The 17,656-nt window shown below is 39.2% G+C and overlaps 1 long non-coding RNA gene across 4 annotated transcripts in view; it reads right to left on the bottom strand.

Moving 5' to 3' along the window:
• LOC110340317 overlaps positions 1-17,656 on the bottom strand; it is a 124,087-nt gene that overhangs the window by 1,626 nt on the left and 104,805 nt on the right. For 3 of the 4 annotated variants that reach the window (XR_005871212.1, XR_005871209.1, XR_005871210.1), the window contains one exon: positions 3,733-3,913. This is a non-coding gene — a long non-coding RNA (uncharacterized LOC110340317). Of the gene's footprint in view, positions 1-3,732; positions 3,914-13,318; positions 13,474-17,656 lie in introns of all 4 variants that reach the window. The other variant, XR_005871211.1, reaches the window with a different exon arrangement.

Genomic DNA, 17,656 nt, shown 5'->3' with positions numbered 1-17,656 from the left:
AATAAAACTAAACAAAAGCACATCCAAATAATGTTTTTAACCTTATCACAAACAAAAAGAAATGAAAAACACAGTCCAAAGTGGTTCAAACCATAAGAACTTCATGTAAGCAAACTTCCAATATACTTTCTTAAGCTTTGGCTGCTGTCTCATTCTCTCTACATTTTTCAAACCTATGGTTAAAGTTCTTCATGGATTTCAATAAATGAGGGAAGATCTGTGGCCACATGACTTCTTATTCACATCTTTTTTTATTTACATATTTTATTTTGTAAGCAAGTTGAGGTAGGTAGGGAAGAAGGTTACATGTCAGTATATGTGAGGAGAAAAATCAACATTATACAGGCATCCTTATTCACATCTCATCACACAAATGTTCTAAGCATTACACAATACAGGATGGAGATAGTTCAATCTGTATAGGTAAGCATGCAGGAAAGCCATATATGGGGCTTATTTTCATCCTGCCCTAGTCAGTCACTGAAACTCCAGGAACATACCAACCTACAGATAAAAGGGACTATTGTTTTACTGTTTGGGATGTTTGTTCAAAAACAAATGTTTCAAACTTTGATTGTAGTACAGTTGCACAAATGAATAATGTTTTTGAAAATTTCCATTTGTTTTAAAACTTCCTTTTTCAAAATTAAGGGATTAGATATAGGATTTATGAAACATGAAAACTATATAATTTTTAGTATTCCTTTTAGAAAAACTACAATTACAAAAAAGTCGATATAAAGCAATCAAAAAGAAATCACAACAATTGAGGTATCGTGGCACATGTCTTTAATCCTAGCACTTAGGAAGCTGAGACAGTGAATTTTTCTTTTGAGGATGACTTAAACTATCAGTAAGTTCCACACCAGCTTGAGTAACATCACCTGACCATGTCTCTTAAAATCAAGCATCAGACATATAGCTCATTAGTAAAGCTTTTGCTTGCATATACAAGGCCCTGGGGTGGACCACCAATTCTGCTAAAAATTAAAATAATAAAAATAAATCAGTGAATCACAAACAAAACACATGGATAAGCTCCTGATGATTTCTTCATAATTTGCAACATTTTACACAGACTAGAAAGAAATTTATAAGTCAATCATTTTTATAAATTGCTTAGTTAAAATATATACTTCATTACTGAAAATTTACATTCGGGAAATGTAAGGCTGCCATCACAGATAAACTCGCAGTTAAAGATTTGAGCTTATCAAGCAGAAGAATTCTCCTAAGTTTTAATTTACTGAATTCCCTTTTCCCCTAGTATGGGAGTGTGTATGTGTATTTGTAATTATAAATGCCATATTAACAAGTATATATCCAGTGGGAGAGAAATGTTTTGACCAAGAATTAGTGAAAACCAAATCCTCTTTATATTTTGGGTGTGTGATAAGTGGAAGATTACACAAGCAGACTCCATGATGTCTTGTTTCCATGCACAAAAGCTATTAAATATATGGTGACTAACTAAACTAATTCTGATTTAAGCATATTCCTCCCAGGAACATGAATTAAAAAAAATCCCAACCAACCTAACACTCCCCGACATTGAAGAAATGAGGCAGATAGTAACATGACTGACAGTCTGACAGGAATTCTGTATAGGAACAGAGACCAAATATTTTAGTGTTAGGGGAGGGATAATGATTGGGATGGCTAAGTACTAATAAAACTTTATTGAGAAAACAGTCAGTCAATGTTGGTCACCAACCCAGCTGAAATAGCATGTCAGTGTGTATTTCATATGAATTTCTAGCAAATGAACAAATTTAAAGACACCCGAATGAGAATGAGGAGTCAGGGCACTGTGAAAACCCAATTGTTATCAGCATGAAGAAAGTCCTCTTTTGAATATAAAGGTTTTTCCTTTCTTGCCTTTGTGACATTTGCATACCATGACTTGCTTACAGCTATTCTGCAAGAGGCACAAAGATTCGTTCTCTTACCTTCAATAAGAGTTAATATACTTTTTTCCTATTAGTCCTTGTAGGTTATTGTTTTTAATAGCATGCTCAGATGTATGTTTTTACAATAAATTTACCTGGTAATATTTATTGAATAATTTATCTCTGAACAGGTTTTAATTGTCAGTGTTATCATAATATTGAATATTGAGCAATGATTTGGTTCTTTTCCTTCCTTTTAATATTTTTAAATTTTTTCAACACTCAATACTTTTTCTAAAAGTATTAAAGACTTAGGTTAGCTTTAAGACTGTGATTGTTGTAATTTCAATAAACAGAATATTTTTAATCCTTGACAAAATTTTGAATTAATTCTTAATGTGAAAAGAGCTGCTGGATTTTATACATTGATTATGTAAAGACCATGTTACAACTCTGGAATGTTCTTCAATCTTTTGAAGTTACATCATAGATGTTTATGTCACCAGCAATGAATATTAAATCACTTGATCTACACTTTGATATTTTATTTGTTTTGGCATTAGTGTTACTTGAACTTGTTGGATGAGATGAGTAGTAATCCACTTCTTATGGTTATTGGGATAACACTAAAACAAGGCCCAGTTGTGTAGGACAATGTATAAAAACTGGACTATCCTAATCCATAGTTCTTTGGTATTACTAGTCATAATTCATCTGTAAATTATGTTTGACCTTTTTCAGCTAAAGAATCTTTTAGTACCACTTAAACTCATCTTATACACATCACTCAAGATGAACACCATTCTACTTTCTTTTTTTGGTTTCTCGAGACAGGGTTTCTCTGTATTGTTTTGGAGGCTGTCCTGGAACTTGCTCTGTAGACCGGACTGGCCTCAATCTCTCAGAGATCTGCCTGCCTCTGCCTTCCAAATGCTGAGATTAAAGGTGTGCACCACCAACACCCGACCTATTTTACTTTTTATTAGATGTGCCTTGAACTCTTCTGTATTGGGTCTCTACTAAAATCTGTTTCTATTCCATGATTTTTTTAATCCCTTGAATATATTTCACAAGAATTTATGTCTTTAAAGCTTAGTTGTTTCTATCAATTTTCTTATTGTACTTACATCTTCTTTTCTATGCAATTTCACTATGATTTTCAAATTAAATTATTCTGATTTATCACTTTACACAAAATTTTTCATTACAGTTTGTTTTAGTTTGTAATAGTCTTAGTTCTGTTTTTCTAATTTTATAATATATTCATTGCTCACTTTTAAGTATTTATTTTCATTTTTATTTGACATTAAATTATTTAGCTATATGAAATGAACTTTGCATGCTTAAAACTGTGACATCTACACTTTCCTTTTAAGTGAGGGCCTTCAGTTGCGCATTACTATATTCTTCCAGTGTCTGGCATGTATTTCATCAATATTTTCCAATTTCCATGTATGACATTCAGTGTTTTCCAATTTTCCACTTTTTCTAGTACATATTTGCATCTTTAAATGCCCTTTGTATATGTGAACATGTATATATTCTGTGTCTATTGAGTTTATGGAAAATATCCTGTGACTTCTATATTCAGTTTTACATCAGCCTCTCCACCCTTGACACTTTGAAAGAGTTTAATTCCCTCTCCCCTTACTCAGCCAGTGGAAACTAACAACGGGTCATGCACCCAGTCCTCTGTGCTCTTTCCTGTTTCTGTGGTACCTCAGGCTTTAAATCTTAGAACCATATCAATAGACAATATGGCTTCTCTCAGTCTGGTTGCCTGAAATGTAACCTGTAGAACAAAGCATACAAGAAAAATGGAACAGAAGTGCTGAACACTTACTTGTAAATCCTGAGACTGGGGAGACTATTTGCTTGGGTTTCATTCATAAATTTGTGTCAGTTTACACCATAGTAGTCCCCAACATTGCAGTGACTCACACTTTGTTTATGTAATACACACAGCAGTAGAGTTTTACACAGGGCCCAGGATAAATGGCCCATCCTCTGAGTCTGAGATGAGGCTGAAACAAGGAAAAGAAGAGCCGGCAGTGTGAGCAACTGCTCTCACAACATGAGGATGCTAGACAACACCCCATGATACTTCTAGTCACACCACCTTAACCAAATAGCATACTGTAGAGCCGAGTTGGCTGCCACTTCTATCAGGCAAGGCATAAGAAAGGAAGAGCTGTCAGGGAAGGCAGCAGATATACTTACAACAATACATTCTAACACGTGCAGCCTGAACTATTCTATACTGACTGTATTTGTCACCGTAAATTTCTGTTTGATATGTCAGTTTTGGAGTGAGACATCCCTGCAATGTGATGGACTGTTTCTTCTGAGATTGGATTAGTCTGTCTCTATCTATTTGAAAGCAATATTTCAAACTGTGTACCTATTTTACAGCATATCTTATGGTGTTTGTAATTGGGAGGTGTATTTGGGAAATGTTGCTTTAAAAATCTTCTTACATTTTATTTTCTATAATAACATAATTGAAAAGATTGTTTAGTTTCACCAGCATAGTTTTTAAATATTTTAAATTTGAGTGTGTGTGTGTGTGTGTGTGTGTGGTGTGTACACACATGCAGTAATGACACCATAGTCCGGCAGTAGCCAAAATCTCTGTAACTGGATTTAAGACTCACTCAACAAGAAGGAGGCCATGCCTGGTACTGAAAAGTTATGTTAACTACTCAGTACTAGTGAAGTTATGGTTATTGGAGTAGAATCTATAACCACTACTTGACTAAATGAACATAATGGCTAGCAATAGCCTATTGATATTTGTCCTTATAGCACAAATGAGTGTGGCCCTCACCACCACCAAGAAACTTATCTTTGTAACATACAGAAGTCATTACAGAAAACCACAACCAACCAAAATGCAGAGTTTCATAGCCCAGTCCCAAATGATACATCTATGTGACATCCTATATCTAAGTCTCAGGAACATTGCAGACATGGGGGTGAGGAGAGGTGGAAAGATTGTAAGAGCCAGTTTGCTGTGAGACTGTGTCTTCTAGAATATCAGAGGCTACTTTTATAGGGTTTCACCAACATGACTACCCACATGTGAGCTGAACAAGGAGAACACCAAAGAACATGCCAACTGGACAAAGAAAACTCCACAAGGCCTCAGGCCTACACGAAGAACTATAAGCAACCCAGGAAAGCTGGGAGCAGGAGTAGTAATCTTCTTCAGGGATGAGCACTACAATTGGTTGTCCTCTGTCAAATGGTCCTTGCTGAAAACATGTATTCAGGTAGCATTATACAGACTGAGCAGGTTATATTCAGGAATATACCCATATACGCATATCCATACATGAATGCTGTAAAATTTACTAAAGAATTTCAAGGGGAGTAGGGGGGAGCCTATGAGATGGTTTGGAGGGAGGAAAGAGAAGGGGAGAAATAAAAGAATTTTAAAAAGCAAAAGGCAGCAATAAAAGAAGAAAGTAATTGTAGGTGCTTGTTAATTAACAAGTAATAATATGTTGTCTTATTATAACATGCAGCAGACAATTATTTCTATTTAGAATCATTTCTCTCTGTATCAGAATGTGCTATTTTCCACTCTTCTAATGGAAGTATCTTCAAGACACCCACACGACTATAATTGCCACATTTTCTTCAACTTTATCTCATCTTCTTTCTCACTTCACAGTTTCTTTTGCCCCAAAGTTCCTTGTGATATTTTGGGGGGCAGCCATTTGAATCCACGTGAACCTTTTTTATGATTTTTTTATTTTAATTTTAAATAGCTTGTTTTACATGTCAATCCAGTTCCCTCTCCCTCCCCTCCTCCCACACTCCCCTTCCCCCCTCCTTCCCACCCTATTGCCAAACCCTTCCCCATAGGGGATATCTAGAGTCTGTCATTTTACTCTTGGTAGGGTCCAGGCACTCCCCCAAGAGTCCAGGCTGAGAGAGCATCCCTCTTTGTGCTATAGGCACACGAAGACAGTTTGTATACCAGGGATAGACACTGATCCACAGCACAGGGCCCCATAGGTTGTCCAGGCCTTCTCACTGACACTCACATTTGGGGGATCCAGATCAGTCCCATGCTGGCCTCCCCACTGTCGATCTGGGGTCCAAGAGCTCTCCCCTGTTCAGATCAGCTGTCTCTGCTGGTTTTGCCAGCCCATTCTTTGCCAATTTGCTCATCACTCCTCTCTCTCTGTCACTGGGTTCCTTGGGTTCAGTTCAGTGATTAATTGTGTGTTTGCCTCTGCTTCCATCAGTCACAGGATGAAGGCTCCCGGATGGTTATAGACATCAAGTTCATTATCAGGGATGGGCATTCGAGGTGGTCCCTACACTATTGCTTAGCTTGCCAATTGGTGTTATCCCTTTAGATCACTCGAGGTCACTCTGGTGCCTGATCTGTCTTCCAACATATGATTCACTCTTCCCCCTATTCTACCCCCACCCCCTCAACTTCCTGTTCCCCCATGACCAACTCCCTTCCTCTTCACCCCCTCTCTTCTTCCCAGGTCCCACTCCTCCCCACCCCTCGCCATGTTCCCCATCCATTCAGAGGATCTTGTCTCCATCCTCTTCTCTTGGGTACTATGCATATATGCATATCTTTTAGGTTCTTTCCTGTTTCCCAGACTCTCTATCTGTGGAAGTGCAGACTGGCACTATCCTGATCCATGTCTAAAATCCATATATGAGTGAGTACATACCATGTTTGTCTTTTTGCGACTGGGTTACCTCACTCAGTATGGTTTCTTCCAGTGCTATCCATTTCCCTGCAAATTTCAAGATTCCATTGTTTTTTCTGCTGAGTAATACTCCATTGTGTAAATGTACCACATTTTCTCTATCCACTCTTCAGTTGAGGGGCATCTAGGTTGCTTCCAGGTTCTGGCTATTACAAACAATGCTGCTATGAACATAGTGGAGCAGATGCCCTTGTTGTATGAACCTGCCTCATTTGGATAAATGCCTAAGAGTGGAATTGCTGGGTCTAGTGGTAGATTAATTCCCATTTTCCTGAGGAATCTCCATACTGATTTCCAAAGAGGCTGTATGAGTCGGCACTCCCACCAGCAGTGGAGGAGTGTTCCTCTCTCTCCACATCCTCTCCAGCATAAATTGTCTTCGGTGTTTTTGATTCTAGCCATTCTGACAGGAGTAAGATGGTATCTCAGAGTTGTTTTGATTTGCATTTCCCTGATGGCTAAGGATGTTGAGCACTTTCTTAAGTGTCTCTTGGCCATTTTAGCCTCCTCTACTGAGAATTCTCTATTTGGCTGTGTACCCCACCTTTCAAGTGGATCCTTTGGTGTTTTGGAGACTTGTTTCTTGAGTTCTTTGTAAATTTTAGAGATTAGCCCTCTGTCAGATGTAGGGTTAGTGAGTATCTTTTCCCATTCTGTGGCCTGCCTTTTTGTCTTTTTGACTGTGTCCTTTGCCTTACAGAAGCTTTTTAGTTTCAGAAGGTCCCATTTGTTATTGTCGATCTCAGTGTCTGTGCCACTGGTGTTATGTTTAGGAAGTGGTCTCCTGTACCAACTTGTTGAAGAGTATCTCCCACTTTCTCTTCTAAAAGTTTTAGTGTGGCTGGATTTATGTTGAGATCTTTGATCCATTTGGACTTAAGTTTTGTACAAGACAATAAACATGGATCTATCTGCAGTCTTCTGCATACCAGTACCCAGTTATGCCAGCACCATTTGTTGAAGATGGTTTCTTTTTTCCATTGTACAGTTTTAGCTTCTTTGTCAAAAATCAAGTGTTCATAGGTGTGTGGGTTAAAATTAGGGCTTTCAATTCGGTTCCATTGGTCTACCTTCCTATTTTTGTGCCAATACCAAACTGTTTTCAGGACTATAGCTCTATAATAGGGCTTGAAGTCAGGTATGGTGATGCCTCCTGAAGTTCCTTTATTGTATAGGGATGTTTTGGCTATCCTGGGACTTTTGTTTTTCCATATAAAGTTGATTAACGTTCTTTCCAGGTCCTTGAAGAATTGTGATGGAATTTTGATAGGGATTGCATTGAATCTATAGACTGCTTTTGGCAAGATTGCCATTTTTATCATGTTGATCCTACCAATCCAAGAGCATGGGAGATCTTTCCATTTTCTGGTATCTTCTTTGATTTCTTTCTTTAAAGAAACAAAATTCTTGATATACAGGTCTTTCACTTCCTTGGTTAACATTATCCCCAGATATTTGATGCTGTTTTTGGCTATTTTAAAAGGTGATGTTTCTCTGATTTCTTTCTCAGTCACTTCATCCTCTGTATATAATAGGGCCACTGATTTTTTTGAGTTTACTTTGTATCCTGCCACATTGCTGAAGGTGTTTATCAGCTCTAGGAGTAATCTTGCGGAGTTTTTTGGGTCACTTATGTAAACTATCGTATCATCTGCAAATAGTGAAAGTTTGACTTCTTCTTTTCCTATTTGTATCCCCTTTATCTCCTTTTGTTGTCTTATTGCTGTAGCTAGAACTTCAAGTACAATATTGAAGAGATATGGAGAGAGTGGACAGCCTTGTCTTGTTCCTGATTTTAGAGGAATTGCTTTGAGTTTCTCTCCATTTAGTTTGATGTTAGCTGTTGGTTTACTGTATATTGCTTTATTATATTCAGGTACGTTCCTGTTATCCCTGATCTCTCTAGGACCTTTATCATGAAGGGGTGCTGGATTTTGTCAAAGGCTTTTTCAGCATCTAGTGAGATGATCATGTGGTTTTTCTTTCGCAGATTGTTAATATGGTGGATTACATTGATAGATTTTCTAATGTTGAACCATCCCTGCATTCCTGGAATGAAGCCTACTTGATCATGGTGGATGATTTTTCTGATGTGTTCTTGAATCCAGTTTGTGAGCATTTTATTGAGTATTTTTGCATCAATGTTCATGAGGGAAATTGGTCTATAGTTCTCTTTCTTAGTTGTGTCTTTGTGTGGCTTGGGTATCAAGGTAATTGTAGCCTCGTAGAAAGAGTTTGGCAGTAAGCCTCCTGCTTCTATTGTGTTGAATACTTTGAGGAGTATTGGAATTAGCTCTTCTTTGAATTTCGGGTAGAATTCTGCACTGAAGTCATCTGGGCCTGGGCTTTTTTTGTTTGGGAGACTTTTGATGACTGCTTCTATTTCATTAGGGGTTATAGGTCTGTTTAGATTGTTTATCTGTTCTTGATTTAGTTTTGGCAAGTGATATCTATCCAGGAAATTGTCCATTTCCTTTAAATTTTCAAATTTTGTGGAGTACAGATTTTCAAAGTATCCCCTGATGATTCTCTTGATTTCCTCAGAGTCTGTTGTTATGTCCCCTTTTTCATCCCTGATTTTGTTAATTAGCATGCTCTCTCTGTCTTTTGGTTAGTTTGGACAGAGGTTTGTCTATTTTGTTGATTTTCTCAAAGAACCAACTCTTTGTTTCATTGTTTCAGTGTTTTTCTGGTTTCTACTTGATTGATTTCAGCCCTCAATTTGATTATTTCCTGGCGTCTGCTCCTCCTGGGGGAGTTTGCTTCTTTTTGTTCTAGAACATTCAGCTGTGTTATTAATTCTCTAGTATGACTGTTCTCCAGTTTTTTCATGTGGGCACTTAGTGCTATAAACTTTCCTCTCAGCACTGCTTTCAAAGTGTCCCATAAGTTTGTGTATGTTGTGTCTTCATTCTCATTGAAATCGAGGAAGTCTTTAATTTCATTTTTATTTCTTCCTTTACCCAGGGATGGTGCAATTGTGCATTGTTCTTTTGTTTCTTTGTTAAGTTTCTGTCTGAAGGTCCTGTCTAGCGGTGAGAGCGGAGTGTTGAAGTCTCCTACTATTAGTTTGTGAGATTTTATGTGCATTTTGAGCTTTAGTAATGTTTCTTTCACGAATGTAGGTGCCTTTGTATTTGGGGCGTAGATGTTTAAAATTGAGACTTCGTCTTGATGTATTTTTCCTTTGATGAATATGAAGTGCCCTTCTTCATCTCTTTTGATTGATTTTAATTTGAAGTCTAATTTGTTAGATATTAGGATTGCTATGCCCGCTTGTTTCTTGGGGCCGTTTGATTGGAAGATCTTTTCCCAGCACTTTACTCTGAGATAACGTCTGTCTTTGATGTTGAGATGTGTTTCTTGTATGCAGCAGAAGGAAGGGTTCTGTCTTCGTATCCATTCTGCTAGTCTGTGTCTTTTTATAGGCAAGTTGAGGCCGTTGACATTGAGGGATATTAATGACCATTGATTGGTGATCCTTGTTTGCGCTTGATTTATTGTTAGTGAAGTTATTTTGTGTAATTTCTCCTCCCTTTTTCTTTTGGTGTTTTGTAAAGTATGATTATATATTGCCTGTGTCTTTGTGAATGTAGTTATCTTCCTTGGCTCTAGGTTTTCCTTCTAGCATTTTCTGTAGAGCTGGATTCATGGATACGTATTGTTTAAATCTGGCTTTGTCATGGAATATTTTGTTTTCTCCATCTATGGTAATTGAGAGCTTTGCTGGATATAGTAGTCTGGGCTGGCATTCTTGTTCCCTTAGCGTTTGTAGGACATCTGACCAGGATCTTCTGGCTTTCATCGTTTCCATTGAGAAGTCAGGTGTAATTCGGATAGGTCTGCCTTTGTATGTTACTTGGCCTTTTTCTTTAGCTGCTCTTAATATTTTCTCTTTACTCTGTGTGTTTGATGTTTTGATTATTATATGGCGAGGTGACTTCTTTTTCTGGTCAAGCCTATTTGGTGTTCTGTAAGATTCTTATACTTTCATAGGCATATCTTTCTTTAGGTTAGGGAAGTTTTCTTCTATGATTTTGTTGAATATGTTTTCTGTACCTTTAAGTTGAATTTCTTCACCTTCTTCGATACCTATTATTCTCAGGTTTGGCTTCTTCACGGTGTCCCATATTTCCTGGATATTTTGTGTTAAGGATTTGTTGGTTTTGAGATTTTCTTTGGTTGACGACTCTATATCCTCTAATGAGTCTTCAACACTTGAGATTCTCTTTTCTATCTCTTGTATTCTATTGGTGAAACTTGCATCTGTAGTTCCAGATCGTTTACTGAGCTTTTCTGTTTCCAGCATCCCTTCATTCTGTGTTTTCTTTATCGTTTCTACTTCAGCTTTCAATCCTTCTACTGTTTGAGCTGTTTCCTTAATTTTTTTGGTTGTTTTTTTCTTGGTGCTCTTTAGATTCTTTGAGAGATTTCTTTATTTCTTGAATTTTTCCCTCATTTCATGGATTTTTTTGTTTGTTTTTTCTTCTATTTCTTTAAGGGATTTCCTCGTTTCTTCTTTGAGGGTCTCCATCATCTTCATGAAATAATTTTAAGGTCTGTCTTCTCTTCTTTGTCTATGTAGTGCTTTTTGGGTCTTGCTGGTGTTGGATCCCTGGATTCTGGTGGGGTCATGTTGGTGTTTCTATTGCTGAGTGATCTCTTATTCTGTCTTCTTCCCATCTCTTCTTCCAGTGGGTGCTGGTGGGGTCTTTCTGTCTCCACTGGTCTCCTTCCTTCCTGCAGCTGAAGCTGGGGATGCTGAAGCTGGACTCGCTTGGGTTGGGGTCTTGGAGGGCCTGATGTCTTTCCTGTGTGGGCGGGTCTTCTGAACCTTTTGTTTTTATTCTAATTTCATTGTATTTGTATGAGTGCTTTCTCTGTGTGCATACCTGCATGCCCCATTTGTCCAAGTCCCTAAGCAGGGCACTAGAGGGAATCAGATCTTTTGGAACAGGTGTTACAGATGGTTGGGAGCTAACAAGTGAATGACTGAATCAAACCCAGCCAGTGCTCTAATTACTAAGAACTACCTGGCTGTCAATAAAATTTCAAATTAACATTAAAGGTTAGATGAGGGTGTGTGGGTATTTACCCTGACTTGTTTTAAATAATGGCAATCATCATCATCTAAAACTGGTTTATTTGTATTAGTAAGTACCTTTACAGTCATTTATTTTGCTTATCATGAGTACTCTAGAAGTCATGATGCTGTATAAGAACAAAGGAAACATTGGCTGAAGTGAGCACTGTTGTTAGTGGAATGACAAGTGGAATGCATCAAATCTTTCCTATCTTTTAGTTCATTTTCCCCTTTCATGATTTTTTATTACATTTTTTGAAGAAAAGAGCTTACCTTGCATGTCAATCCCAGTTCCTCCACCATCCCCCCAGCCTCCCACCCTATCCCCACTTCCTTCCACATAGGGGATATCCAGAGTTTGTCATTTCGCTCAGGGCAGATTCCAGGCCCTCCCCCAAGAGTCCAGGCTGAGAGAGCATCCCTCTTTGTTTTATTGACACACTGAGTCCATTTGTATTCCAGGGATAAACACTGATCTATTGCTCAGGGCCCCATAGGGTTCCCAGGCCTCCTCACTGACTCTCACACTCAGAGGGTCTGGATCAGTCCCATGCTGGCCTCCCAGCTGTCGGTCTGGGGTCCAAGAGCTCCCCCTTGTTCAGGTCAGCTGTCTCTGCTGGTTTCACCAGTCCATTCTTTGCTCATTTGTTCATCACTATTCTCTCTGTTACTGGGTTCCATGGGTTCAGTTCAGTGTTTAGCTGTGGGTGTTTGCCTCTGCTTCCATCGGTCACTGGATAAAGGTTCTAGGATGGCATATAAGATAGACGTCAAGTTCATTATCAGGGATGGGCATTTAAGGTAGTCTCTTCACTATTGCTTAGCTTTCCAGTTGGTATCATCCTTGTAGATCACTAGAGGTATCACTGGTGCCAGATCTCTCTTCAAACCTATGACTCCCTCTATTCTGGTATTTCTCATCCTTTTCTCCCCCTATTCTACCCCCACTCAACCTTCCTTTTCCAATACTTCTGCTAATTCTTTGAGAGTTACATAAATGTATGAAATGTATTTTATTGTTTTCACTCCACACTATTTATCCTAATTCCTTGTATATTCATCTTCCATTCCCCAAGCCCTCCCCAAGTTCTTGGTATCTTGTTTTGCTTGCTTCTGCTTTTCATTTATTTTGTATAATGCACCAAGTCAAGTTTCTGCTGCTCAGGTATTTATGGATATGCAAGGGACCATCCACTGGAGACTCGTCAACATACTGGGGGCTACCCAATTAAAATGATCCTGATTGTTCTCTACCCTGGCAGCCACCTATGGTCAATAGCTCCTCAACTACTGGTGTGTGCTTCTAGTCCCTCCCCACACACCATCATGTGGGAATGTTCATTGGTCGCTCTTATGAAGACCTTGTGCAGGCAATCATAGCTATTGTGAATTCCTGAGTGTAGTAGTGCAGTCTTCCCTGACCTCTCACTCTGCAGTCTTTACATCCCCACCACCATGATGATCCCTCATCCTGTAGAGAATGGTGGACCCATTTATGGATGAGCCCTTCACAGACCCTTATTCTCTGCTCTTTGGTCCGTTATGAGTTTCTGTGTTAACTACTAGCCACTGTCCAAAGCGTCTCTGATGAGGATGGCACTAACCTGTGATTATAAAGATGATGATTTAGAGGGGAGTATAATGGTACTTTAGCAGATTAGAAATAGTAGGTTCACTCCTGGGTCCCATGAGTCCCCGAGGTATGGTTTCTTGGCCAGATTTACAATATAGGCATTAGCTTTTTCCTGTAAGGCAGGCCCTAAATCAAATCACAATGTACTTAATTACTCACATAAAATGCATACAATTATTGCTCCCAATGGGTATATCTAGCCTTGTGGGCCTTATTGTACCTCAAATTGCTCAGAACTGAATAAGACCTTTGATGACCATTCTCCCACAACAGCCTTATATTACACATCACAGGGTTGTGAAAGTTAGCAAGCAGGGAGAAAGCTACCTCGTCAGTGCCAACTTGATTTCTCCATGTTGTGTAACCAAAGTGTGTGGTGTCTTCTGGTACAGGACCTTACCACCAAGTTGTGGCAGGCAACAAAGTACAATGACAACAGTATCTATATTTTTCTAGTTTTCTAGGACACTCTTAAAGAAGACCTTGAGGGCAGATATCTTATATCTGCCACTTGGCTTTTTATTTGCCAATGTATGATGTATGGCTTCTGGGAGGAGGTTTATTAACCTCAGTTAAACTCTTTTGTGTGTCTATATATCGTGTATAGTATATAAGCATGTGCGTATATGATATATTGCATATATATGAGGCTTCTGAAGTAGGAGATTTACTTACTTGCACAAGGCTTTTTCAAACATTCTTTGTGTTATTTATCCCTCCCCCATCTACTTCTCTGCCTCTTCCTCCATCTGTCTCTCCTCGTAGAAGTACTTTTCAATAATCCCAACCCTCTCTTCTTCATCTTCCCTAAGTTCTAATTAACATCTTTATTCTCTCTCCCCTCTAATGACCTCTCTCTAATTTCTACACGTATGAAAAGTTAAACACACAAATCTGAAGAGGCATTTGTCTTTCCAGGTCTATGTTATCTCACTTATTTCCAGCTCCATTAATTTACCTTCCAATTGCATAATTTAATTTTTTCCTTATACCCAAACAAAATTTTGGATTGTACATGTAACATAGTCACCTATTCTCTTTTCAGTCCTTTGTTAAAAATAAGTGTCTTATTTATTTATCATTCTGCAGTCTAGATGCTTGTGTGCATTTGTTTTCCTCTTTAGAATGAAGTATTCATGCATCCTCTGTATGGCTGCCTTGGTACTCATACATTCCCTTAACCATCTTTTCATCATGGGAAGTATTTTCTGCAATCATGGCAGATAGTTTTGCCAGGTATATTAAAAAATTGTGATCTTTCAGCTCTGGGAAAACACCAATCCAAGCCCTTCTTGCTTTTAGAGTGTAACTTGAAAGCCAGCAGTTCTAATGAGGTTGCATTTGTTTGCGACTTGGTCCTTCCTTACCTTTTAAATCAGTGAAAATACTTTTGTCCCTGTGCATTCAGTGTTTAAACTATCATATGACAAGAGAAGTACACCTAAACCACTGGCGTACTTTGTGCATCTTGTATTTGGATGAGATGTTCTTTCTCTAAATTTTGAAGATTTTTTTCTATGACTTTATTAAACATATTTTCCACGACTTTTATATGAAATTCTTCTCCTTCTATGCTTGTAGTTCATAGATTTTTCTCATTTTAATGAAGTCCCAAAATAATTATGTTTCAATTATTCATTTAAAAAAATTGACCTTGGACTGTCACTGTGGCTCCCATCCCAGTGGGAGCCAATGCACCCCAGCATTCTAGTCTCCTTCTCTACCCATGGGACCAGGTAAAATGGGGCCTGTTTCCAGACCACCTTCCTGTGCCTGGGGACTGTCACTGCAGATTGCCATCCCAGCAGGTGCCAAGGCACCCCAGCATCCTAGTCAATTTCTCCACTCACAGGAGCAGGAAGAGAAGACCAGATTATTGGACTTGTTTGCACCCACTGGAAAGAAACATTGGTCCCATACCCATCAGGAAATGAAGAGGCTCTTTCTGTATCCACTGGAGAAGGGATGGGAAGGAGACAATATAAAAACACAATTAGCAACAGTAAAACAAATATGACACCGCCACAGTCTAGAAACTCTATACCAGCAAGACTCGAACATTCCAATGCAAATGAAGCAGAAGAGAAAGACCTTAAATACAATTTCATGAAAATGATAGAGGCCCTCAAAGAGCATATGAGAAAATCCCTTAAAGAGACAGAAGAAAAAACAAACCAGAAAATGAAAAAATGAAAGAAATGGATGAAAAGACAAAGAAAAAAATTGCAAGAAACAATTCAAACAGCACAAGGGTTGAAAGCAAAATAGAGACAATAAAAAACACAGTCTGAATGAATGCTGGAAATAGAAAAGATGGGCAGTCAGGTATAACAGATGCAAGCATAAGCAACAGAATACAAGAGATGGAAGAGAGAATCTCTGGTGTTGAAGATATAATAGGAGAAATAGATTCATCAACCAAAGAAAATCTTAAGTACAAATAATTCCTAACACAAAATATCCAGGAAATATGGGACACCGTGAAAATACAAAACCTAAGAATAATAGGTATAGAAGAAGGTGAAGAAACCCACCTCAAAGGGGCAGAAAACATATTCAACAAAATCACAGAAGGAAACTTTCCCAATCTAAAGAAAGACATGCCAATGAAGGTACAAGAAGCTTTCAGAACACCAAATAGAGTGGACCACAAAAAAATGTTCCCTCTCCACACAACAATCAAGACACCAAACATACAGTGTTGGGGACTGCTAGAACCTTGAACAAAATGGAGTCTGTCAACCGTTTCTTGGCCTTCCGCCTACGTGACTGCGAGCACACATGCCCTTGAGACAAAGGAAAAGGCTAACCATTAAAGTTAAATTTACACAGGGCAGCCCACCCGCCTAGCCAGGGGAAATACCCTTACAGAGCAATTGTCTTTGTTAACAAGATTATAGCGTTCTGCTGTACACTTCCTACCCCTCCCTAATTCCTGCACCTGACTTACGCTGACAAGCATTTGTGGAATGCAACTAATGACTGATGGAAAATTACAGCTTTGTCTTTACCGTATTTGGTGTATATTTGAATTGAGACTTGATTGACATGCTTGTACCACCCCCTGAGGTCCTTCCTCTATAAATTCCAGCGCGCCCCCAAAAATAAAGGCTCTTGATCAGCGAACGTTGTCTTGAGCCTGTTTCCATTAACCTCTTGAAGTTCACTTTCCAGATCGGATCTGCTCGTGAAGGCCCACTAAATTAGTAGCGACCCTCATCACCTCACCCCCGCGGGTCGGGGGTCCCTTCCCGGGGGTCGCAACTGGCGCCCACGTGGGACACGAGTTACAGACCACCGATCGGACGGCAGAGGCGCGACGAGTCCGGAGCCCACTCATAAGGCGTCAGGTAAGCCCCATCCGGGTGGCGCAGAGTAGGGTTAGTCTAATGACCTAGGTTAACACCGCCGTCCCATCCGTCCCGCGAAAATGGGGACTAGTATCAGCACAGAAGCTAGATTTATTAAAGGAATTCAGAAAGAATTAAGAGATAGATACACTGAGGTTAAAAAAAATAAGGAAGCCATATTTATTAAAGGAATTCAGGAAGAATTAAGAGATAGAAACATTGAGGTTAAGAAAAAGATTTACTTAAGTTTTTGCTTTTTGTACATGAAGTCTGTCCCTGATTTGTCATTACCTGTCCAAAAATAGTTTGCAGTACTTGGGAACAAGTCGGGGCCGAATTAACTAATTATTTCGAAACCAAAGGCTCTGAAAGCGATAAAAAGATTTTGCAGCAGTATTGGGATCTCTTAAAAAGTATCATTGTTTACGCGGAGGAAAGCCCCCAAAATGAACAAATTCTTAAAGATGCCCAACAACATCTAGAGGTCGCTTCCTGAGGGTGTTCTAGTGCAGCTCCAGGGCAAGTTCTGTCGCTGATCTTTCTAAAGATTGTTCCTCTTCCTCTGCTAACTCTGACTTTGATAAGCTTCCTCCTTCTCCTTCTGATCAACCTACTTCATTTGCCCCTAAAGTTCGATCTCTAGCCACCTGTATCTACCCCTCCCTATGGGCTGTCGCCTCTGCTCCTCCTGAGGAACCTCTCGATCCTGGGGACGCCCAGGAGCTAGAGGAAGAGGCTGCCGCATACCTTCGGGTTCGGGCGTGAGGTCTCTCTGGCCACGAGACCTTCTGCCTACGATCCTTCCTAGCTCCCTGATCTTCCTCAACCTTTTGCTCCCAAATACTCCTCCACTGTTGATTCTCTTGCTTCCTCTCTCTCGTTCAAGCTCTCAGCTCCTCTCCTCGGCATCACGTAAACTCCAGTTCCCTCTTTTTGACCCTGAAGGGTAGGGAGCTGAA

Source organism: Mesocricetus auratus, unplaced genomic scaffold, assembly GCF_017639785.1.
Source record: "Mesocricetus auratus isolate SY011 unplaced genomic scaffold, BCM_Maur_2.0 Super-Scaffold_100026, whole genome shotgun sequence".
Taxonomy (NCBI): domain Eukaryota; kingdom Metazoa; phylum Chordata; class Mammalia; order Rodentia; family Cricetidae; genus Mesocricetus; species Mesocricetus auratus.
Note: the sequence above shows the minus strand (reverse complement) of the source record. Positions and strands in the feature narration are given on the sequence as shown.